We start from the raw sequence: 24,215 nt of genomic DNA on the forward strand, positions 1-24,215 counted from the left end.
TTCCCCAAACACACACCACACACACACACACACACAAACACACACACACAAAATGGTCTTTCCCACTTTGTTATTGCTTATTGTTGCTTCCAAATTTTTTTTAGCTTGTCTTTAAAAACAATACTTTGGTTCTTATAGTACTTTAATTTTTATCCTTCATCTCCAGTGACCCTTACCCTTTAAACAAAGTTTAAAAAAGAAAAATCACCATAACTGTTATTGAATGTACTGAGGATATTTAGCCTGGAGAAGACTCAAGTAAGACATAATAGTTATCTTTAAGTATTAAAACATTTTTTAAAATTCAATTTTAATAAATTTTCAGTTTTGAATTCTTGCTCTTACCGCTCTCTCTCTATCCACTGAGCAAGCAAAAAGGCAACAAAAACCCCAAGCCCAACCAAAAAACTGTTTGTTCACAAAAAGAAAGAAAATATGCTTCAATTTTATTCATGAGTCCATCAGTTCTCTTTTTGGCAATGGATAACATGTTTCACTATGAGTCCTTTAGACTGGTATTGATCAGATCCTAAGTCTTTAAAAGTTGTTTAAAACATTTTTGTTATGTTGTTGTATATATTATTCTCCTGGTTTTGTTCACATCACATTGGTTCATACAGTTCTTCCCAGGTTTCTCTGAAATCACCCCCTTCATTATTTCTTAAAGTATGAGAGCATTTTATCACATTCACATGTTGCAGTTTGTTCAACCATTCCCCATCTTTTCAGTTTACAGTTATTTGTTGCAATGAAAAAGAGTTTCTATAAATATTTTTGTACATATAAATCCTTTTCCTCTTTGATTTCTTTACCCAGTGGCCATATTGCTGGATCAAATGATGGGTGTAATTTAGTACATTTTGGAGCATAGTTCCAAATTCTTTCTAGAATATTGTATTTATTCATAGTTCCACCTGCAGTGTGTCAGTGTACCTGTTTTTGCACATACTCTTAAGCATTTATCATTTTCCTTTTTGCCTACTTAGCCCAATTTGATGAGTACAGTCAGAGTTTATTTAGATTATATTTCTATAATTTTAGATTATATTATATTATAATATTATATTATTAGATTATATTATAAGTTACCTGGAACATCTTTTCATAATGCTGTTGATAGCTTGAATTTCTTCCTCTGAAAACTAATGCCTGTTCATATCCTTTGACCATTTGTCATTTAGGGGAATAGCTATTATTTCTAAAAATTTAACTTTGTTCCATATACATTTTAGAAATGAAAACTTTATCAGAGAAAATTGCTGCAAAGACTTTTCCCAGTTTCCTGCTTCATTTCTAGTTTTAGTTGCATTGATTTTATTTGTACAAAAACTTTTTAGATTTTATGTATCAAAATTACATTTCATGTCCTGAGAACTCACTCCCCCACCTTTTTTTTTTTTTGCAACTCTTCTAAACATATTTCCACATTTATCATGTTGCACAAGAAAGATCAGATCAAAAGAGGAAAAATTAGAAAAAAACAGGTAAGTAAACAAAGTAAACAAAAAAGGTGAAAATACTGTGTTGTGATCCACATTCAGTCCCTACAGTCCTCTCTCTGGATGCAGATGGTTCTCTCCATCATTTGTCTATTGGAACTGGCCTGAATCATCTCATTGTTGAAAAGAGCCAAGTCCATCACAGCTGATCATTACATAATCTTATTGTTGCTGTGTACAATGTTCTTTTGGTTCTACTCACTTCACTTAGCATCAGTTTATATAAATCTCTCCAGGTCTTTCTGAAATCAACTTGCTTATCATTTCTTATAAAACAATAATATTCTATTACATTCATATAACATTCAGCCATTCCCCAACTGATGGACGTCCCTTCAGTTTCTAGTTCTTTGCCACTACAAAAAGGGCCACCACCACCATTTTTGTACATGTGGGTTCCCTTCCCTTTTTTATGATTTTGGGATACAGACCCAATAGACACACTGGTGAATCCAAGGTTATGTACAATTTGATAGCCCTTTAGGAATAGTTCCATGTTGCTCTCCAGAATAGTTGGATCAGTTTATAACTCCACTAAGAATGTATTAGTGTCCCAGTTTTTCCCACATCCCCTCCAAAATTTATTATTATCTTTTCCTGTCATCTTAGCCAATCTGAGAGGTATGACGTGGTACCTCAGAGTAGTTTTAATTTGCATTTCTCTAATAGTGATTTAGAGCATTTTTCATATGACTAGAAATGGCTTTAATTTTTTCCTCTGAAAATTGTTTATATACTTTGACTATTTATCAGTTGGGGAATGGTTTGTATTCCTATAAATTTGAGGCAATTCTCTCTGTGTTTTAGAAATGAGGCCTTTGTCAGAAACACTGAATATAAAGTTCCCCCAAGTTTTCTGCTTCCCTTCTCCTTGGCTGCATTGGTTTTGTTTGTACAAAACCTTTTCCATTTAACATAATCAAAATTATTGATTTTGCATTTTATAATGTTCTCTAGTACTTCTTTGGTCATGAATTCCTTTCTTTTCCATAGATCTGAGAGATGAGTATTGTTGATTTTTATTATATATTAGCCTTTTAAAAATGAATAAACAATTAATATTGCTCCAGTTATTTAGATCTATCTTATTTTTGTTTGTATAATGATTATTTCATAATTGGGTTCATATAGTTCCTGTCTATGACTTGGCAGGTAGACTCCCAAGAATTTGATACTGTTTGTAGGTATTTTAAATTGAATTTCTTTTTTCTTGCTAGGCTTTGTTGGGAACTTTATTGGTATACAGAAGTATTGATAATTTATGTGGATTTATTTTTATATCCTACAACGTTACTAAAGTTGTTATTTCAGTTAATTTCTTAGTTGACTTTGGAATTCTCCAAGTAAACCATGATGTATTCATGAAAGAGTGATAATTCCTTTTTACTTTTCACTTAGTTTTATTTATTTTCTTTTTCTTGCCTAATTGCTATAAGTAGCATTTCTAACATAATATTGAATAATAATGATCATAATGAGCAGCCTGCTTTTAGGTCTGATCACATTAGAAAGAGCATATCCCCATTACATGTAATGCTGGTTCTTGACATTTTAAGGAAAGCTCTGTTTATTCCTGTACTTCCTAGTGTTGTGTGTGTGTGTTTTTAAAACAAGAATGGTGGGTGTTGTATCTTGTCAAAGAATTTTTCTGAATCTATTACTATAATCAAAGGATTTTTTCTGTTTTTCTTATTAACATAGTCAATTATGTTTAGTTTTCCTAAGATTAAGCCAGCCTTGCATTCCTAGTATAAATCTAGCCTGGCTATAGTATATATAATATGTAATTAAAAAATAATACTCATAGGAACACTGGTCTTTTGTTTCTCCATTTTGCCTCTCCCTAGTTATGAAAAACCTATTTGTATAAAATAGCATTTATTTAAGTCTGAGAGTGATAAATTGAGGACCCCCACAATTATAGTTTTACTGTGTTTTTTATTTCTTATTTAACTTTTCCTTTAAGAATTTAGGTGCTATGTCATCTGGTACATTTTGTTCGATATTGATATTCATCATCTCTGGCACTTTTTGGAAAATATAACTTCCCTATTTATGTCTCTTAATTATGTTTATTTTTGTTGTTACTTTAAGATGATTGCTACTCTTGCCTTTTTGTTGTCTGCTAAAGCATAATAGACTTTGTTCTAGCCCCTTATTTTAACTTTTTCCATTTTTCTATTTCAAGTTACTTGCAAAATAGTATTGGATTCTTGTTTCTAATTCATTCTGCTATCCACTTCCATTTAATATGTGAATTCATCCTATTCATATTCACAATTATGATTGCTAATTGTGGGTTTCCTGCCATATATATTTTATACTTTTCTTTCTTTTTACTCCCCCTCAACCCTTTTTAAAGTTTTTTGCTTCTGAGGAATTTATCTCTTACTTTCCTTCCCTCTTGTTCTCCTCTCTTCCCTTCCTTTTATCTTATTCCCTCTTGTTGGGCAAGATGAATTTCCATATACAAATATATGTTTGATTATGTATTCATCCATCCTTTAATTTGTCTGGATTTCAGTGAGATTCAGATGTTGCCCACTCACCCTCTCTCTGCTTGAATATCCCACTTATGTGACATAATGTTCTCTTTTCTTCTTTATTCTGTTTATTCTTCTTCCCCTCCTGTTCTTATAAGATCATTAAAACATAATAAAATTACTCCCATACCCTCTGTCTAATTATTCTCACTCTGTGATCTTGATCATAATAAAATCCTGAGGAACTACTTGTAGCATTTCCCCAACCAACTAAGCATATAAACAGTTTGATTTTGCTTGATTGAAATATTTTTTCCTTGACCTTTGAGGCTGCACATTTTGGCTTTAATACTCCTGGGCATTATCATTTTGGAGTTTTCTTTCAAGAGATAACCAATAGATTCTTCCAATTTCAACTTTGCCCTTGGAATCTAAAAAACCTAGGCAGTTTTCTTTTATGATTTTTTGAAATATGTCTTTTTTTTTTTTTGGTTCTGGCTTTCAGGGAGTTTTTCTGCTTGACCAGTTTTCCAGGTCAGGTTTGTATATTTTTTGGCTATGAAATAGTTTTCTTCTCCTCCTCTTGCTTTTTTTTTTTTTTTTTTTTTCTGGGGCAATTGGGGTTAAGTGACTTGCCCAGGTCACACAGCTAGGAAGTGTTAAGTTTCTGAGGCTGGATATAAACTCAGATCTGTAATCTATTCACTGTACCATCTAGTTGCCCCTTCTTTTGTTTTTTAAAAACTGTTTATTCCTTTCAGTTGTATCTGATTCTTAGTGATTCCATATGGAGTTTTCTTGGCAAAGATACTGAACTGATATACTCTTTCCTGTCCAGCTCATTTTACAGATGAGGAAATGGAGGCAAACAGGGTTAAATGACTTGTTCAGGTTCATACAGCAGGTTAATGTCTGAGACCAAATTCGAACTCAGGTATTCCTGACTCCAGGCCCAGCACTCTAGACCCTTCACCATCTAGTTGCTCCTAAATAATTTTTAGCTTTCTTTTTAAAAGAAACAAACCAAAAAAACCCCTATCCTCTGGCAAGAATTCTGGTTAATTTGTGTCCAGGTTATATTTTTCTTTGAGCCTTTGCTTTTAAATATTTTTGAGTCATTGTCCTCTTTCCGTGCTTGTATCTTGAGCTTCCTTATTGGTTTAAGAGCTCTTTATGATGGGATTCTTTTTTTGTTTACTCATTCTTTCAGCCTCCTCCTTGAGGCTCTATGTTAGTGTTGGGGTCTGTGTACTGCAGGAAGGAATATCTGACCTAACTTTCTCCTGATATTATTCTGCTGTTTTCACAGCTTAGGCTGGGGGCTTGCAAGCTTTCAGTCCCCCCAAAGTGATTTGATAAGGGTGAAATCGCTTGCTGCTCTTCTGGCTTGAGGTTCCTGACCCAGGTTGGTGTCTGAAGGCTTCTTCCTAGTTAGGAGTTTCAGTAGGTAGCTGCTTGTTTTAGCTACTGTTAGCTTACTTAAAGGCTCTCCAGCTCAGAATGACTGATCTTCAGGTCCTTCTTTGATATGGACTCTTATTTTTGTTCTGCTGCTGCTTCCATCTTGGAGAAGAAGCTAGGATTGAGACCCTAACTCTGTTCCTGGGATCAGGGCCACATTGCTAGTTTGCTTCTGGACTTGTTTCTTGCCTAGTCCAGAGGACTTGTTAGTGATTATTCCTCTCTACGACGCTTAACTCCAGATTTCTTGCCACCTCAGTCCCACTAGCAAACTGGGCAATAGGTGACCAATGGGTGCATTGGGATGAAAACCTGGGAAGACAGCTAGGTGCCATGGTGGATAGAGCACTGACTGTGGGGTTAGTAAGACCTGAGTTCAAATCCTGCCTCGAAGACTTTCTAGCTCTGTGATTTTGGGCAAATCACATAACCTCTCTCAGTCTGAGATGTTTCTTCATCTCAGATAAATGGAGATAATAGTGCTTACTTTCCCGAGGTATGAGGACCAAATGAGTTAATACTTGGTTTTTTTTTTTTTTTTAAAGGTTTATATTTTCCAAATATATGCATAGATAATTTTTCAACATTGACCCCTGCAAAACCTTGTGTTCCAAATTTTCCTCTTCCCCCACCCTCTGTCCTAGATGGCAAGTAATCCAATATATGTCAGATATTACATGTTAAATGTTAAATCCAATATATGCATACATATTTATACAATCATCTTGCTGCACAAGAAAAATCAGATTAAAAAAAGAAAGAAAACAAAATGCATGCAAACAGCAAAAAGAATGGAAATGCTATGTTGTGATCCCCATTCAGTTCCCACAGTTCTCTCTGGGTGTGAATGGGTCTTTTCATCACAAGATCATTGGAACTGACCTCAGTCATCTCATTGCTGGAAAGAATCATGTCTATCAGAATTGATCATTATATAATCTTGCTGTTGCCATGTACAATGATCTCCTGGTTCTGCTTGTTTCATTTAGCATCAGTTCCTGTCAGTCTCTCCAGACCCCTCTGAAATCATCTTGTTGGTCATTTCTTACAGAACAATAATATTCCATAATATTAATAAACCATAATTCATTCAGCCATTGGCAACAGATGGGCATCCACTCAGTTTCCAGTTTCTTGCCACTACAAAAAGTGACTTGCCACAAACATTTTTGCATATGTGGGTCCCTTTCTGAAGGAACTTGTAAGTTATTTTGAAACTTTAAAGTTCCATATAAATATTAGCTCTTATTATTACTATGAATGAAGTGAGTGACTCAGAACCAAGAAAACAGTCTACACATTGTGACAAAAAATCTTGGAATCAGGAGCCTAAAATTCAGGACTGATTTGATAGACCCTTTTCTGTTTAGGGACCCTCAACTCACTTTTCAAAAGATTTCTTTAATTGAAAGAGTGGAGAAATGATGAGGTCTTCAATGTTAGGTGTGGTTATCAGAGGAATTGATAAAAATTAATCCCTTAGGCAAGCAAGAAAAAGGCTTTGATAATGGAGATGAGTTTAGTTCCTTTATCCCACCCTTTAACAGTAATCCCCTCAGAAATCCAAGTTAAATCAAGACCTGGAGGCTATATTTCCCCTATAAAACAATTTAATGGCATTTGACCTTGTGGTGTCTTTGCCCTTTTCCCTTGCCACTTGGTATCTCCCCTAACTCCACTATGCTTCCCAACTTCTCCTTACAGCTAACTACTTTTTTTTAAAAAAATTAAAGCTTATTTACACAACATATGCATACGTTATTTTTCAACATTGATTCTTGCAAAACCTTTTGTTCCAAATTTTCCCTTCCTTCCCCCCATAGCTGGTAGGTAGTACAATACATGTTAAATATGTTAAATCCAATATATATATGTACATATTTATACAGTTATCTTGCTGCACAAGAAAAATCAGATTAAGAAGGAAGAAAAAAAACCAGGGAAAGAAAACAAAATGCAAGCAAACAACAGAGTGAGTGAGAATGCTATGTTGTGTTTCACACTCAGTTCTCACAGGCCTCTCTCTGAGTGTAGAAGACTCTCTTCATCACTGAACAAGTGGAACTGGTTTGAATCATCTCATTGTTGGAGAGAGCCATGTCTGTCAGAATTGATCCTTGTATAATCTTGTTGTTGCTGGGTATGATGATCTCCTGGTTCTGCTCATTTCACTCAGCATCAGTTCATGTAAGTCTCTCCAGACCTCTCTGAAATCCTCCTGCTGGTTATTTCTTACAGAACAATAATATTCCATAACATTCATATACCAGAATTTATTCAGCCATTCTCCAATTGATGGATATCCATTCAATGTCCAGTTTCTAGCCATTACAAAAAGGGCTGCCACAAACATTTTTGCACATGTACTTCCCTTAACCTTCTCTAAGATATCTTTGGGATATAAGCCCAATAGAAACACTGTTGGATCAGAGAATATGACCAGTTTGATAACTTTTTCAGCATAGTTCCAAACTGCTCTCCAGAATGGTTGGATTCATTCACAGTTGCACCAAGAAGGTATCCAGCTAACTCACTCTTTTAAGGTGCTAAGTCCCTTCCAGGATTTAGCCGAACACCTAAGGGCATGCCCCAAACTCATGGGATGTTTCCTTTCTACTGGGTGATTGTGAGTTCTACTGAGGAACTTGTCTTATATATACTATCCCATTTTATTTCGTATTTACTACTCTATTGTTTCCCTTCATTTTGTCTGTAACCTATTCCCCTAATTAAATCTATCTTTCACCAAAAAAAAAAAAAAATTTTCTTTTTTTGCAAAAAAAGAAGCAGGAATTCTTTATTAGTGCAGTTGTTGAGGTTGGGAAGGGGACCCCAAAAGTTTGGGGTGAGATTAGTGTCATGAAGTGTCTCAAAAGAATTTGCCCAGGTACCACCAATGGTCCTGAGGGTGGCAGATTGAGGGATGTAGATTTTTCACACATGGCTCTAGTGAGGAAGCTTGATTGTACACTTCTCTTACTAGGAGATAGGAGGTAGAGAGGAGATAGAAAGGAGTCAAGGTGGATTTTCATTTGAAAAAAATAAAATGTTAAAAAAAAAAAAGATTTTGTTTGGTCTCAGAAACGAACCAGGAAGCAATAGATGGAAGTTGCAAAGAGGTAATCTGGGCCTGATGCTAGGAGAAACTTTATGGGCAATGAGCTGTGCTAGTGTAGACTGGACAGCCTTGAGGCCCTGGGTCCTGTCCTCTTTAGGAACCTCTGGGTAGAGATCACCCATTGAGTGGGCTGTTACTGAGGTGATTCCTTTCACAGTGGTTGCTGCACTCCTGTCTGTCTCTCAAACTTTTGCTCTTTTTGGGCAGCAAAACCAATCAACATGCCAAGGATATTTGCACTGATTTGCAATTTTTACCATTCTTCTGATTGTGAGGCGGAGCATCTAAGTGGTTGTGTTGAGGTCTAGATTTGGGGTACCTAAATGAGATTAGGGTTTAGTTGAGGTCTAGTGGCAGGTTTGGGGTACAGGAAGTCAAACAAAGCTAGTCTGCAACTCCCTTGGATTCGGCGCTAGGATACGGCAGTAAATGTGGTCTAGTAGCGGCGTGAGTCCCCAATAAAAGCATTTATTGGCCCGGAGAGTTAGATTGATAAAAGAGGTTTATTATTGAGTTTAGAAGTAGGATATGGGTGAAGGTAGAGATAAGGAGGACACCAGACAGAGGGTCCAGTGGACAGAGAGTCCTCACATGGCTGCCATGTTTGGAATCTCTGCAAAGAGGGGTTCCCAGCGTGGCCCTTTTATAATAGGAGACTTAGCTCGAGGGGCTTTTGGGTGTAGCCCCAAAGTTGGCTCAGATCTGGGTGGGGCTGGGACAGGTCCGGATATTCTATTGGAATTCAAAGGGACCAGGATTTGTGAGTCAAAGGGTAATTTACATTAACTGGGGGGGTTGGGAATCAAAGATTGGAATCTTTCCCACATCAGTTGTGCTTTCTGTATCTCCTTTATGAGTGATTCAACGTGATGTTAACTGGAAATTCCATGTTTTGCAGGTATTCAACATTAGTAAACTTTTATTCTTAAAAGGAGAGGCCTTCATTTCTTTGTTTACAAATAAGTTTTCCTTGATTTTTACATCTTGATTGTGATCCACATATTCCTCCTCCTTCCCCTCCCAAAGAGCCATTCTGTAGGACAAATAGTATTGTTTGCAGAAAAAAAAATTCAGTATAAGAGATCAATTCATTGAAAAAGATAAAAAACTGCAGCCTGTGACCCTCTGCCTAGGAGCGGACTGGGACTGGCTTCCTATCTTCATCCAAGCAAGTCCTGCTTGGTCTTCCTAATTTGTTACATTCACCGCTGGTGGTGCAGTTCTTGCCGGCACTGTGTAGGGTGTTTTCTTGGCTCTGCTCTTTCTTTCCGCATCAGTTCTTGGGGATCTTTGCAGATGCCCTATTTGTTCCCCACTCTCAGCCGTCACAGAAAGTGCTGTTATGGTCATTTGGGAGCAGACGGGCAACTTTGTTATCAATGGCTTTCTTTGGGCATAAGCTCTCTGGGGGAAGGGTGGGGGCTGGGCCCGCGAGAGAGGCTGGAGTCAGCCTCTGGAAGGTTCTCAAGGCCCAACGAGGGGTTGATGGGCTTGTGCATTAGTGCGGGAGGGCCTGCAGGGCGAGAGTGGCGGTGGGGTTGGAAGGCTGTGACACGAGAGACCGGGGCCCTGCCTTCCGGGGGAGAGCGGGGGCCTCGGCCCTTCTCCGGCGGGGGTCAGAGAAACGGCGGCCGTCCCAGCCTGGTGGCCCATGCCTGGCCCCTCGGAGAGCCCCCGGGGCAGGCCGGGGGCGGGGGAGGGACGGAGGGGACGTGCATGCTCTAGGGCTGTGCGACTCGAAGGTTTGCAGACTCGGTGCTCCCCGAGACCCGGGGGCAGCCGTGGCACTTCCTCCGCGATTCCCGTGAGAGCGCGACACTGATTGTAGGCAAGGTGCCGCACCTGCCCCCCTGCCCTTTGCCCCCTGCCCCCTGCCCCTTGCCCCCTGCCCCCTGCCCCTTGCCCCCTGCCCCTTGCCCCCTGCCCCCCTGCCCCCTGCCCCTTGCCCCCTGCCCCCTGCCCCGCACGCTTTTTTTCCCTTGGGTCCAGCTCCTCCACGATCAGGATCTCCGCAGCCTCAGCGGGCACGGTCACCCAGAGTGGGGCTCGGGGGAGGAGCTCTGGAAGCAGCAGGCGTCAGCCACACCCTCGGTCACAGAGGATCACTCCGAAGGTCCAGCATCTTCCAGCCCCCAATCCTGACCCCTCGCGGCGCAGGGTGGGAGGGAAGTCCCGGGCATCCAGGGCAAGGGACCCCAGGGAATGGGGCGGGGCCTGGCCGCAGGTCCCGCCCTCCGGCGCGCGCTCTCGCTCGCCCCGCCCCCGGCCCCGCCCCACGCTCCCGCCCCGCCGCCGCGGGCGCGCGCGTGTCAGGCGCCTCTGCAGCCGCCATTTTGGAGTGAGTCGGCCTGAACCCCGAGCCCGCGGCGGAGCCGGTGAGGCCTGCGGCGGCGGCGGCGGCGGCGGCGGCGGCGGCGGGGCGGCGGGGGAGGAGGAGCCGCGGGCACCGCGGAGGGCCCGGAGCCCGGCGCCGAGAGTGCGGCGCAGGTAAGGGCGGGCCGGCCGGCGCGGAGGGGGCGGGAGGGCGGCGGGCCCTCACCCCCACCTGCCCCCTCTCGCGGCCGCCCCCGCGCCTGTCACCTCCCCCGCGCGGCCGCCTGGCCCGCCCGCCCTCGCCGCTCCCCCCCACCCCCCACCCGGCCCGGCTCCCGCGCTGTCACCTCACCTGTTGCCGTCACCGACCCCTTCCCCCTCCGGGCGCCCGGCCTGTCATTGCCCCTGCCCTTGTGTGGCCCCGTCCCCGCCTCCCGCGGCCGCCCTGCCCCGGCCATTGTTCCGGGTCCGGACCCCCTGCCGCTGCTCCCGCCCTGGGCGCTGCCGCCTCCCGGACCTTGCCCCGGGCACTGCCTGCCCCCGCCCTGGCACTGCCCAGCCCTGTGTCCTGCCCGTGCCCCTGCTCTCCCCACCTGTCCGCGGGGGGCTGCGGCCACTTCCCTCCCCCCGGGCCTGTTGCTGCTTCCTTCTCCTTCTCCGGGCCCTGGCGCCTGGGGCTTGTGCCGGCTGCCTCCTGGGTCCTGCCCCGGGCTCTCCCTTTCACTGGCCCTGTCATGGCTGTCTTTCCCTCTCAGGGGCTGCATGCAGGGACTGTCACTGACCTTATTCCTGGCCCTTGTCACCCCTCCTTCCCCCTCCTCCCCAGCAGGTGTGTCCCGCCGAGAGTCCTTTTTCTCCCATTTTTGCACCCCCTTTCTCGGCTGCTTTCTGCCTTTGAGGGAACAGGGCTCGCTCCGAGTGTTACCACTGGGCTCTCGGTCATTCCCCTCGGGACTTCAGGTGGCCGGGTCCCTCCGCCCCCTTCAGCCCAGGTCTCACTGTCAGCGGCCACTCCGTGGCTTTTCCTTCTTCGGTGACCCCATTGATGCTTCCTTTTGGACCTTGTCACGTCTCTTCCTCAAGGCCTACGAGTCCTTGACTGCCTGAAAGACTCTGGTTTTCCCTTGGATCTTTTATGCCTGGGCCCTTGTTGAAGTGTCCATTTCTGCTCCTGGTTCCCCCTGAATTATTCCCGTGTACCTTTGCTTTCTCAGGCTCCCCCGTTTGTTTTCCTTTTTGCCAGAACCGTGTGTCTGCCAGAGACCTCCTTCTCTTCCCCCTGGTCTAGGCCGTTTGGGCTTCCTTTGGTTTTATTGGTGTTTTTCCTATTGTCCCTCACCGGGCCTCGATAAGAATACTCGCCGAGGGACTCTTGAGGGAGGAGGGACAAGTAAGCCGATGTCCCAGACTGCATTGGGGGATGATGATGCTGGGGGACCCTGCCCTGGTCAGCCCGGATCTGAAGCAGCATTGTATTCATATCTAGCTATTGCATCTTCAGGAGACTCTGAGGGCTGGGTGGCCACACTGATACAAGACCCAGGTCCATGCCCCGCTGTGATGGAGACAGAGGCAGGAGGCCTAGTGGGTTCCAAGCCTCTGATGCCTTCTGGCTCCGAGGCCCTGGGCAAGTCATTACTGAGAGAATCCGCATCTGGGTACCTGGATGTCGGAAGCCGTGGAAGGGATGTTGATCTCTCATCTGGGGTTCCTTTCCCTGATGACATCACATGTCTACAAGGGGAGAAATAATGTCACTGAAGGAACCGGAGATGTCTAGGAAAGAGATTTGGGGCAGTGGTGAGCATGATTGCTTTTGGAGGAAAATGTCCCATGGAAAAGGCAATGGCCTTGTTCCCCTTGGCTCTGCTAGTTTCTGGTTTGGCTTCACTGGTTGGTTTTTTTCTGAAGGCCATTTCAACTATTCCTGTGAACGCCTTTGCTTCCCCAGCTGAGGGGGGCCCGTTGCCTGTTCCTGGTTTACTTTTGTAAGCCTTTACCACCTCCTTCATTTTGTTTCTTTGGAGGCTGCATCATTACTAGTAGAAAACAGATTGCAGAATTCAGTTTTCAATCTGCCATTTACCATATATAACTTCAAGCAGATGTCATTTGTGAAATTTATATTAAAAGTATTTGGTTGAGAGAATTTTCCCTTTAAGTAGGAGTTGCTTAGACTAGATGGCCATAGAGGCCCCTTCCAGCTCTTGGGATTCTAGGATTCTAAGAGGCTTTTCCAAGTGTTTGCTGGTGGGGTTGGTTAAATCTTTGGTAAAATTTTGTAGAGGAAAAATGTCACAGTTTCAGGGCTTGTTTCCAAACTGTGTGTGTAAAGGCCGGCCAACTTTTGGTGCTTCTCTGGGAAGCATCCCATTTCTGAAGTAGTGGTACTTGAAATACTCAAGGGAACCCTCCCCTAAGACTGGTTCCTCTTATCTGTAGGGTTTGCCTACAGATAAGGCTGTCAATGGTTTCTCCCTGAATTATTCCCCATGTACTTAGGGCTTGGTACTAGAAAGCAGGGCTAGAAAGCTGTGCTTTCCCTCGTTCAGAGCATCATTCTTTTTTCTTTTTTGGGCCCCTATTTGGGAGTCATGTAGCATATAGATTTCTCATTTGGGGGCACATCTTGTTAGAGTTTTGTTCATTTACTTTTAATTTTTAGATTTGTTGAGCTAATAAGCTTTAGTTTCTTGAAGGGTAATTTTCAAGAGTAGCATTTCATTGGTATGTTTTGGGCCCCTATTTGGGAGTCATGTAGGATATGGATTTCTCATTTGGGGGCACATCTTGTCAGAGTTTTGTTCATTTAATTTTTAGATTTGTTGGGCTAATAAGCTTTAGTTTCTTGGATAATTTTCAAGAGTAGCATTTATTTTCATTGGTATATTTAGCGCAGAAATGTCAAGTTCATCTTGGCTTTGCCCCTATCCTTCTTTACCCTGTAGAATTGATTTGGAAGAGTAAGGTGTAAGCAAATTGTTAGAGACTTTAATTAGTAAATGTGAAAAATGTTCTGAGAATATTGTTAATATTGAGGCCTTTTTCTTGTGATCCCATTTCAGCAATCTTAAGAACCAGTGCTTTTGGCAGGGTGATCAACAGAACCAGGGCAATATGGTACCTTAGATTGATTGGTTTAAGGTAATGAAAATTTAGAATTATGATTTTTTCCCCCTCCAAAGTACTTTTATGAAAATCATAATGTAGTATGAGAATAGCTTTTGCCTAATCTTTTCAGTCTATTAAAATGTTCACAGTTTCATATTCATAATGCCTTTGAGAGGTAGTTTAGTAGAATATTATTATTCTTGTGGAGAAACTGAGGCACAGAATAGACATGTAAATTGTTCAAGATCACATAGACTGTTAAGAATGGGACCACCATGGGATCGTGTTCTATCAATACCAACCCAGGTCTTCTGGCTCCTCAGTTCATTTGCGTGTATAAATTGTCATCTTGAGAAGACTTATTCCTAGAGAGAGGTGACCAAAATATCTGATCTGCTTGCCAGCATACTATCTCAGGAAGTCTTACCGTATTAAGAAATGTTGAGGAAAATGAGGGTGAAACCATTTTCTTTACTCTATTTCTTCCTATAGACTTAGACTTGAGATAGAAACCAAATAATATTAATTCTGAAAAGTCTTTCCCTTCTTCCCCCACCAAAAAAAAAGCATCTTGGAAGCACCATCACCACATGCCTTAAAAATGAATCTTGAGGGCCTGGCTCCCTTGGTCTTTTTTGTTATCTTACTTTCCATTGTAACATTCCTCTGTGTACCTGATTGGTAAAAGAATAGTATCCATCAGTCTCCATTACATTGACCTGTATTGGATTAATTTATATTGAAGTGAATTCCCTGAAGACTAAGGAATGTTGGCTGGGATGTTGAATTGCCTCATGGATAACATGAGTTATCGGAACTGAATTCTGTTTTCAGTAGATAATCTTGCCCCCCAAGCAGAGCCAGCATGACTTTGGTAAGAGTTCATTTTGAATGGGGATCTAAGGAGCAGTCTCTAAAACAGAGGCCCCAAAACAGCAAGACGCTACATTTCAGATTGACATGAGCATCCCAAGTACCTCCTTAAAGTGATTTTTGGTGAAATAGCCCTGTTCAAGCCTTCACCTTGGGCCCCTGTGCTCATTTCCCATAGCTATCTATCTGCAAAGTGGCAGGGAGTGCTCACCCGGGCCTGTCCTGGGGAACTTTTAGCCATACTAGCCTCTGGGCTGAGATCCTTCCTTCAGAGGGCAGGCTGCTTGTGGAACACCAGATCTCTAGAGATCCTGAAAGAATCTTCTTTGGAACATCTGGTGAGCAACCAAATGAAGTCTTCAGACCTTCATGGTCCAGCTTATAGCTGAAAAGATATAATATAATATAATATATATTATATCTGTAATATACCTGATAAATGGTCTTCCAGCTGCTGGGGAGGCTCCTCTGGTTCTTTCCCCACATTGAACCTCAGTTTACCTACCTGTACCTGGTTGTGTCTTCCAGAGCCAAACAGAATGAGTCTCTTTTTCATAGTAGAACTCAACACTGGGGTCTCCTCGTTCCTTGGACTCTAGAGTCTTTTCATATCTGAATTAAATACCCTCCACCCCCATTTCCTTAAACCCTTTCTCATGTGACTTGGCTCAAGAACCTTCACTGCCCTGGTTAGCCTCCCTGCAAGCTTTCAAGTTTATCAGTGTTCTTCCAGAGACAAGGCAGACTAGGAACTCTTATCTCTTTATTCCAGTCTCTCTTCATGCAGCCCAAGATCATATTATTAGCCATTCTTGTTCTTGCCTTAGCCTGCAGGCCACTACCCTGCCAGTGCTTCTTGCAGAGAAGCTGCCGTGTATTTAGGCCTCTGCCATCTTATATTGAGAAAGCTGGTAAGATTCTACTTCATCTCCATTGAATTTTATCTAATTCAAGTCACATCTGAGATTTAGCCTTGCCTCAGATCTTATTAGTGATATGTTCTAACTTTGAGTAATTTCCAGAATCACATTTTATTTTAATTTAAAGAAGCAAGCAAATTCTATAACGAGGTTGGTCCCAAAGAAGAGATGTGAGAAGATACCTCCCTCTATTATTTTTTTTTTTTTGGTCCAGGCAATTGGGGTTAAGTGACTTGCCCAAAGTCACACAACCAGGAAGTGTTAAGTGTCTGAGACCAGATTTGACCTCAGATCCTCCTGACATCAGGGCTGGTGCTCTATCCACTGCCCCACCTAGCTGCCCCACCCCTCTATTTCTTTTTAAGAGATAGGTGGGTAATTCACTGATGGAATTTCTCCCTGAGGCTTGCCCTTCAGCCAAATCTGAATTCCTTTAATCATGGTGTCACCCAGTCTGTACCTCTCCAGCTTGTCTACAAGCTTGGGGGGAGAGGCTTTGCCAAATGCTTTGTTAAGATCTGGGTAAGCAAAGTTTGTAGCATCCCCTGGCCTAGCAGTTTGACAGGGAAATGAAGCCAGTCTGACATGACTTGTTCTTAGTGAAGCTTCCTTGGCTGTTCAGGATCCCTGCTTCCCTTTCTAAATGTACATTGATCATCTCTTCCTTTTGGACCAGACTTGTGATTTTCTTGGTATATTGAGTTCCTGGTAAGCACAACGCCCTCTATTAATGCAAACTGTCAACTCTCCTGAAAGTCATAGTCTTGGAGACACTTAGGGACATTGAGAGGTTGAGTACAGTGGCAAAGGTAAGATCCTGAAGCCAAGTTTTCCTATCTTGCTCTTTTTCCATGGCATGCTGCTGCTCTACCTGTCAATACAGATCCTTTCTAGCATTCTATCAGATGACCCGGCCAAGCTCCCTGGCCTGTAGTTTACTGATTTTAATCACTGCCCTCTGCACTTGGAACTTTGCTGTTATCTACTCCTGAGTTCCTGTTCTTCATAGTTTTTCATACGCCATCAATGGGGCCTCAGCTCTCTCAGTGTGCAAGGAGGTGGTTCACCTGGGCCAAGGTCCTGGAATTCTTCAGTGGCAGCCAGCTACTTTCTTTTTGTCTCTTTATTTCTTTTGAGGATGAAATCTCATTTTGGCTCTCACATTTCCAGTGTAAAGGTCATTTTCTTTAGCAGAGAAACTGTAGAAGCAAAATGAATGTCCCAGTCGCCCTGAGCAGCAGTCCCATCCCTTTTTTGACACTCCCTTTCACCCGACATAGCTTTCTAAAATATCCTGTTTTGTTGTCCTTAGCTGTCATTCTGAGCCTTAGCATGCCTGACAATTTCTGTAGGATCTTTCGAGGCTCTTTCCACTCATCCTTTTGTTATCTGTTCTTGTTCTTGTTTTCTGTCTACATCTTTAAAAAGAAATCTAACTTGGTTGTTGAATTCCCTGTGCACTTCTCTTTGCCCCCTGACAGTTCAGACTTGGGTTCGGTTCCACATCAGATGTTTCTCATCATGACTTCAGGGTCATCCTCAAGAGCGTCTCCTCTCTCCTGGGCTTACTTGTCGGTGGCATCCAAACTATCTTCCTTCTGAACTCTTTGAAATCAACTCCCCAAACCTAGAGTGTGATATACTCAGCTTGCTTCTCTGTCTCAAGTCTGAGTAGAAGTGCTACTTCCTCCAAGCCCGTGTTTCCCACTCCAGCAAACGGAAGTCTGGTCTAGAACTTTTCCTTTGTGGATCCTTCACTTTGAAGGGTGTCATTATTATTAAGGCATGGGACAAGAGGCATTTTTAGGCATGGACAGCAGACAGGTGCTGTGCTAGGTGCTGGGGATGCAAAGAGAAAAGGAAACAGTTTCTGCCATCCAGGAGTTTACATTCTGTCAGGGAGTCAACATGTATACATATTGGAGATAGAAAAGTATGGTGATTCCATGTGGTTAGGAGGCCCTGATGGCTGAGGGTGATTCAGGAAAGGACTAACGGCAGAGAGGAGGAAGGTACAGTACTAGAAGGTGGGATGTCATTTAGCAGAGACCATTTGGCCTGGATCTGGGTGTGGGTAGCAGGGAGGCAGGCTAGAGAGGGTTGGGGAAAAGCTTCAATACCAAGCAGAGGGCTCTGTATTTAATTCTCATGTTGAGTGTTATTAAAGCTACTGGAATTTTGTGAGAATGATGTTGAGAAATAAATTTTTTGGTTAAGAAATGAAATAGATCAGAGGTTTCTGGGTAACTCAGATCCCTTGTGCCCATTTGCCATGAATGTTTTTCTTAGGTAGTGAGACATTGGGCTTGGGAAACATTAAGCTTACCCCAAATAATGAAGTTATTTATCCAGTCCTAGTGTAGTGATCAGGATGAGCTGCTCTGCTTTTAGCATTGCTGGGACTCCAGCAGATCTATCGATAATTAAAGTCCCCATCTGTCATTGCTATGCCATATTTTTGGGGCAAGCTTGGGAGTTCTTGAATCTTCACCTGTTTCCTCTTTTTGTCCAGGTGGTGTGTTTTGGAATGTGAAGGAAAGAGGCTATTCCTCTGGGGATCCACTTCTAGTTGAATGACTCTAGGCAAATCAATTAACCTCTCTCAGTCTAGTTTCCTCCTCTGTAAATGGGGATAAAAATAATAGTCCTACCTCAGGGTTAAAACATGAGGATCAGATGGGATGCTTTGTAAGATGCTTCACAAACCTTAAAGTGCCATATAAAAATACTCTCTTATACTAACAACTAATATTGTCATTATTGCATTTGTTTTTTCCTACATTTATTTTCAGCCAAGTGTCATTCAGCCAGAATTATATGCTTATTTTGTGTTAGCCAGGACTAAGTGGTGTAGTGGATAGAGCATCAGGCCTGGAGTCTCAAAGACTTGATTTCAAATTTGGTTTCAGATACTTCTTAGCTGTGTGACCCAGAACAAATCACTTAATTCTATTTGCCTCAGTTTCTTCATCTGTAAAATTAGTTAGAGAAGAAAATGGTAAACAATTTTAGTGTCTTTGCTTAGATAACCCCACAAAAAGAATCCAGTAGGACTGAAAGTATTGAACAGAATATTGCTTTTTTTTTTTTTTTTTTTCTGGTTATACATGTGTCAGGTATTATACTAAACACTGGGAACATCAAGAAAGGCAGAAACAATCCCTGTCCTCAAGAAGCTTCTATTCTAAGGATGGAGATAACTACATATGTTAAGATGCACACAGAAGAGAAGGAAAGTAATGTGAGAAGGGAAGGTGGCAGCAATCATCTAGGCCAACCAGAAAAAGCTGCCTGGGGCTGGAAGGAAGCCAGGAAAGCTCTTGAAGTGAAAGTTAGGGGAAGAACATGTCACATATGGGGGACTGCTGTTGCAAAGACATGGAGGTAGGAAATGGAGTATTCTGGGTGAGGAACAGCAGGTAGGCTGGTATAGGAGTAAAATCTGAAGTCTTAAAAAGAAAAAAAGGTCAAGTTATGAGAAGTTAAAGTGACAAAGATATTAATAGTTGCTCATGGAGGTAGTAGGGAATCAAAAGAGCTCATTGAAGAAGTTTGGGGGGAGCGACATGTTGCCATGGTCAGACGTATATTTTAGGACCTGACTAGAGTTTAGACTGCGTGGGGAGAGACTTGAATGAGCAGGGAAACCAGGTGAGAAGCTGTGAGGTGAACTATGGCATTCTCTGTGAGGGCAGAGGAGGCCATGGATTTGCCAGGATTGTGGGAAGTAGAAGCAACGGGCTTTGGGAGCAGATTGGATGCATATGAGGGATGAGTGAGAGGGAGCAGTTGAGAATGAGCGGGTTGCCAGCCTCAGGCACTGGGAGGATGGGAAGGTAGGTAGCAAAAGAAGCCTTGGGAGGAAAGAGACAATAAGCTCTGTTGTGGTTCTGTTGAGTTTGAGATGCTTGCCAGGACTTCTAGTTCATGGTCTCCAAGATGCATTTCATGCTGTGTGACTGTTGCTTAGGGATAGATAAAGAGGTTTCTGGGATCTTCTGCATAGAGAGGAGAATTGAGCTCCTGGGGGCTGACGAAGTCATCAAGAGAGAGACTCTAGACTGAAAAGAAGAGGTTGTAGGACAGAGCCTGTGGGACATTTAGTTGGTGGGTTTGACATGGATGAAGAAAAGGAGGAGAAGCAGGGGAGAGCCAGTTACAAAAGAAGGTGGGCACCAGCATCCCCTATTTCAGAGTTCAGGATGCATCAGGATTGTAAGAGCTCTTGGGCTTGGCCAAGAAGCTCATTGGGGCTTCGGAAAGAGCAGTGCCAGTTGGAAACCTCATTGCAGAGGTCGACATGGAAGAGGATGAAGAGGAGGAAATGAAAGGATGAGCCCTTTAGGGGCTGGCCTAACCATGCCTCCTCCAGTTTGGACTGAACCCAAGAGGAAAGATTTCCATGTACTCTTGTGGAACTTCATCTTCTTTGATTCAGCTTAATGCTCTTGCCCGGCTTTTTGGATCTTTTTAGATTCTGATTCTGTCCATAGATTTAGATGCTGTTCCTTCCAGTAGGTCAAGATGGACATGCAAGCTATGCCTTTTTTATTTTTATTTTGTTTTAATCTTTTTCTCTTTTATTATTTTTATATTGCTATTTTTTTGGTTATACATGTACATTCATTTAAAAAAAACGCACATTTTCTTCTGAATCATGTTGGAAGAGAAAATTCAGAACAGGGAAAAACTATGAGAGAAAAAAAAAACAGAAGAAAAAGAAAAAATAAGTTTGCACAGTAGTTTCTCTGGATGCAGATGGCATTTTCTATCCAAAGTTTATTGGGATTGTCTTGGATTACTGAACTGCTGAGAAGAATCAAGTCATTCATAGTTGATCATCGCACAATCTTGCTATTATTGTGTACAATATATTTCTGGTTCTGCTTGTTTTGCTCAGCATCAGTTTGTGTAAATCTTTCCAGGGCTTTCAAAAATCATCTTGTTCATTTTTTATAGAGCAATAATATCCCATTACTTTCACATACCATAACTTATTCAACCATTCCTCAATTCATGGGCAGCTATGCCTTTTTAAAAAAGGCATTAATAACATATTTATCACTCTTGGGCTAGGCAGAGGTCCCTGTTAACTTCGCTTGGAGGTCTCTTGCTGCATTGTCTCTTTTGGTTTTCCTCATATGAGTCACTAGAAGTGATTGGTGGGCATCTGTTTTATGTGGCTGAGAAGACTCTTTCTGGCATCTTAGTTGCATCTCAATCCTGCCATCCACTAGGAAATCCAGACTGCCAAGATCACACAGCTTTGTATTTCTACCCCAGAACTGACCTGTCTAGATCTGTGAGTGACTGACAAGTGAGGTCTGTCCTTTCTGTGTCTCAGCATCTGCCAGGAGCTCCAGCACTTGGGACATCTTGTTGTCTGCCCTACCTGCTATGCCCCAAATTTTCCATTTCTTGCTCTGGGAACAGCAATTAAATCAATACAAATGTTGCTATGGGAAAGGATGTGACAATTGCGTCCATATCTCCTCTATGCCTCCTTCCTGGCCACCACTCATAAGTATTATCTCTTCCTGTTAGAATGTAAGCTCTTTGATCATAAAGGACAGAAAGGGACCCACATGTGCAAAATCGTTTGTGGCAGCCCTTTTTGTAGTGGCAAAAAACTGGAAACTGAGTGGATGCCCATCAGTTGGGGAATGGCTGAATAAGTTATGATACATGAATGTTATGGAATATTTATTATTCTATAAGAATGATCAGAAGGATGATTTCAGAGAGTCCTGGAGAGACTTACATGAATTGATGCTGAGTGAAATGAGCAGATCCAAGAGATCATTGTACATAGCAACAACAAGATTATATGATGATCAGTTCTGATGGATGTGGCTTTCTCGACAATGAAATGATTCAGGCTGGTTTCAATGATCTCGTGATAGAGAGAGCCATCTGCACCCAGAGAGAGGACTGTGGGGACTGAATGTGGATCACAACTTAGTATTTTCAATCTTTTTGTTGTTGTTCGCTTGCATTTTATTTTCTTTCTCATTTCTTTCCTTTTTGATCTGATTTTTCTTGTGCAGCATGATCATTGTGGAAATATGTGTAGAAGAATTGTACATGTTTAACGTATATTGGATTATTTGCCATCTGGGAGAGGGTTTGGGGGGAAGGGAGGGAGAAAAAAAATTTGGAATATAGGGTTTTGTCAGGGAGAATGTTGAGAATTAATTATTCATATAGTTAGAAAATAAAAAGCTTTAATTAAAAAAAAAAGCAAGCTCTTTGAGGGGTTTCATTTTTTAATTTGTACCCCCAGTACCTGGCACAAAATAACTGCCATCCATCCATCCATCTATCTGTCCATACTTCTGTATCCATTCATCTTTCACAATCCATTCCTCTGTACATCTTTCCATGTATCCATTCATTTCTACATACCCTGGGAAGATAATAGACTTCCCTATTGCTGTTACCTGGTTCATAAATTGCTGCCTTTATTTCCCCTAAACAAGAGAATCAGCAGCCATTATTTATTGCTCTTCAATTCTTCCTTTGATCCTTCCTGGATGATCTTTCACCAGAAAGCTTAAGTGACTACATTATTTCATTCCTTGGAGGTCAGCAGCTACTTCCTCCTCCAGTAGCCTTCTTGAGCCTCAAATTTGGTTTTTAGCTCTACCCCATGTAGACTTGGCTTCTTGCTTCACTTCCCTTCTGTGTGTGACATTTTTCTACTTTACAGTTTCTTCACAAGGATCAATTTCTCCACCTCAGATCCTTTTTTCCCCCACTGAAATCCCATTTCCATTTTTTTTTTTCCTTAGAAAGAAATAGCAATGCTAATAATAATGCTTACAGTGTACCAGGTACTGTACTGTGGGTTTTTTTTTTTCTTTTTTAATTTTAATGTTTTCTTTTCCCCAATTACATATAAAAACAATTTTAACTTTTTTTAAAAAATAATTTTGAATTTTTAAATTGTCTCTTATTGCCCCTCTTCTCACTCAGAGAAGGCAAACTATTTGATAAAATTTATACATTTGCAGTCATACAAAACATATTTCCATTTTAGTCATATTGTAAAAAAAAAAATGGAGACCAAAAAAAAAGCCCAATAAAATAAAGTTTAAAAAAAAGTATGCTTCAATTTACATTCAGATTTCATCAGTTCTTTGTTTGGAGGTAGTTAGCATCTTTCATCATGAGTTCTTTGGAATTATCTTGGATCATTGTATTTCTGAGAAAAGCTAAGTCATTCACAGTTTATCATCATACAATATTGTTAATATATGCAATAAGTTTCTGCTTACTTTGCTTTGCTTCAGTTTATGTCTTTCCAGGTTTTTCTGAAAGCATCCTGCTCATCATTTCTTTTAGCATAGTATTCCATTACAATCATATATGACAACTTGTTCAACCATTCCCCAATTGATGGACATACTGTGCCAAGCATTTGACAAATAATTTCTCATTTGATCCTCTCAGCCAGCCTGGGAGGGATGTACTATTATGATTCCCATTTTACAATTGAAACTGAGGGAGAAATAAAATGACTATCTCAGAAATACTTTTATTCCTGAATACCTTGAGTGTGGAGAGAGTTCCTAGTATCCCTTCACCTTCTCTTGGGGAAAGACCAGCCTACTCGGGACCTATAGATGGCAGCCATTTGGCTGTTACCAAAAGACAAATGTGGGAGAAAGTAGGACATTCAGTGCAAATTGCTTTAAAATTATCAGTGCTTCCCACACAGACTGAAGTTCTTTGCCTTGTTTTTTTGAACAATTTCACTTATAAGGACCTTGGATGACATTTGGAGCTATTTCTTACCTCTTCACTTGATGTTCACAATCTTTCCCTTTTCTCATTAAGCTCTTGTTTTGCCAATTTGTTTTTATGACATTTTTTTTGCCTTGCCATTTACATTTTCCTTTCTTTTTCTCCCCCCATGAGTCTTCAGATCCTTATTATTTAATTCTTTCTGTCTACCAGATTAAATCTGTATTCTTTGGTGCTCCAGTTTTCTCAACTTATTCTCAGGTTTTTATTCCCCAAGTTTCTCCCTCTTCCAAATTCACTTCTTAGCTTTCTTCAGAAATACAAACTTCCCAAGAGTTACTTTTATCATTTCTTTCTCCTTTTAAAAAGAGATAACTCTTTTTTATATCATCTAGATTTCCCCCAGCATTCTTCCTCTTCTCAGAGAGCCATTCCTTGTAGCAAAAGATTTTTAAAGACAAAAATGAAAAAAAAAATCAGCTAAAACAATCAATATCTGTAAAAATAAAAAACCCTGACATTATATGTAATTAAAAAAAAATAATAGTCTTTTATTTTTCAAGATACTTGCAAAGATAATTTTCAACATTCACCCTTGCAAAACTTTTGAGTTCCATATTTTTCTCCCTCCTTCCCTCCCTCCCCCTTCCCCTAGACAGCAAATAATCTAATATAAATTAAACATGTGTAG

At 41.5% G+C, this 24,215-nt stretch overlaps 1 protein-coding gene across 6 annotated transcripts in view; it reads left to right on the forward strand.

The window, feature by feature from the left end:
• Nucleotides 1–10,877: 10,877 nt before the first annotated feature.
• PPP6R2 (protein phosphatase 6 regulatory subunit 2) overlaps nucleotides 10,878–24,215 on the forward strand; it is a 116,216-nt gene continuing 102,878 nt past the window's right edge. For 4 of the 6 annotated variants that reach the window (XM_031941230.1, XM_031941235.1, XM_031941233.1 and 1 more), the window contains exon 1: nucleotides 10,981–11,048. The gene's annotated coding sequence lies outside the window, so the exon portion shown is untranslated. Of the gene's footprint in view, nucleotides 10,937–10,980; nucleotides 11,049–24,215 lie in introns of those variants that run through there. The other 2 variants (XM_031941231.1, XM_031941236.1) reach the window with 2 other exon arrangements.

This window comes from Sarcophilus harrisii, chromosome 5, assembly GCF_902635505.1.
Source record: "Sarcophilus harrisii chromosome 5, mSarHar1.11, whole genome shotgun sequence".
Taxonomy (NCBI): domain Eukaryota; kingdom Metazoa; phylum Chordata; class Mammalia; order Dasyuromorphia; family Dasyuridae; genus Sarcophilus; species Sarcophilus harrisii.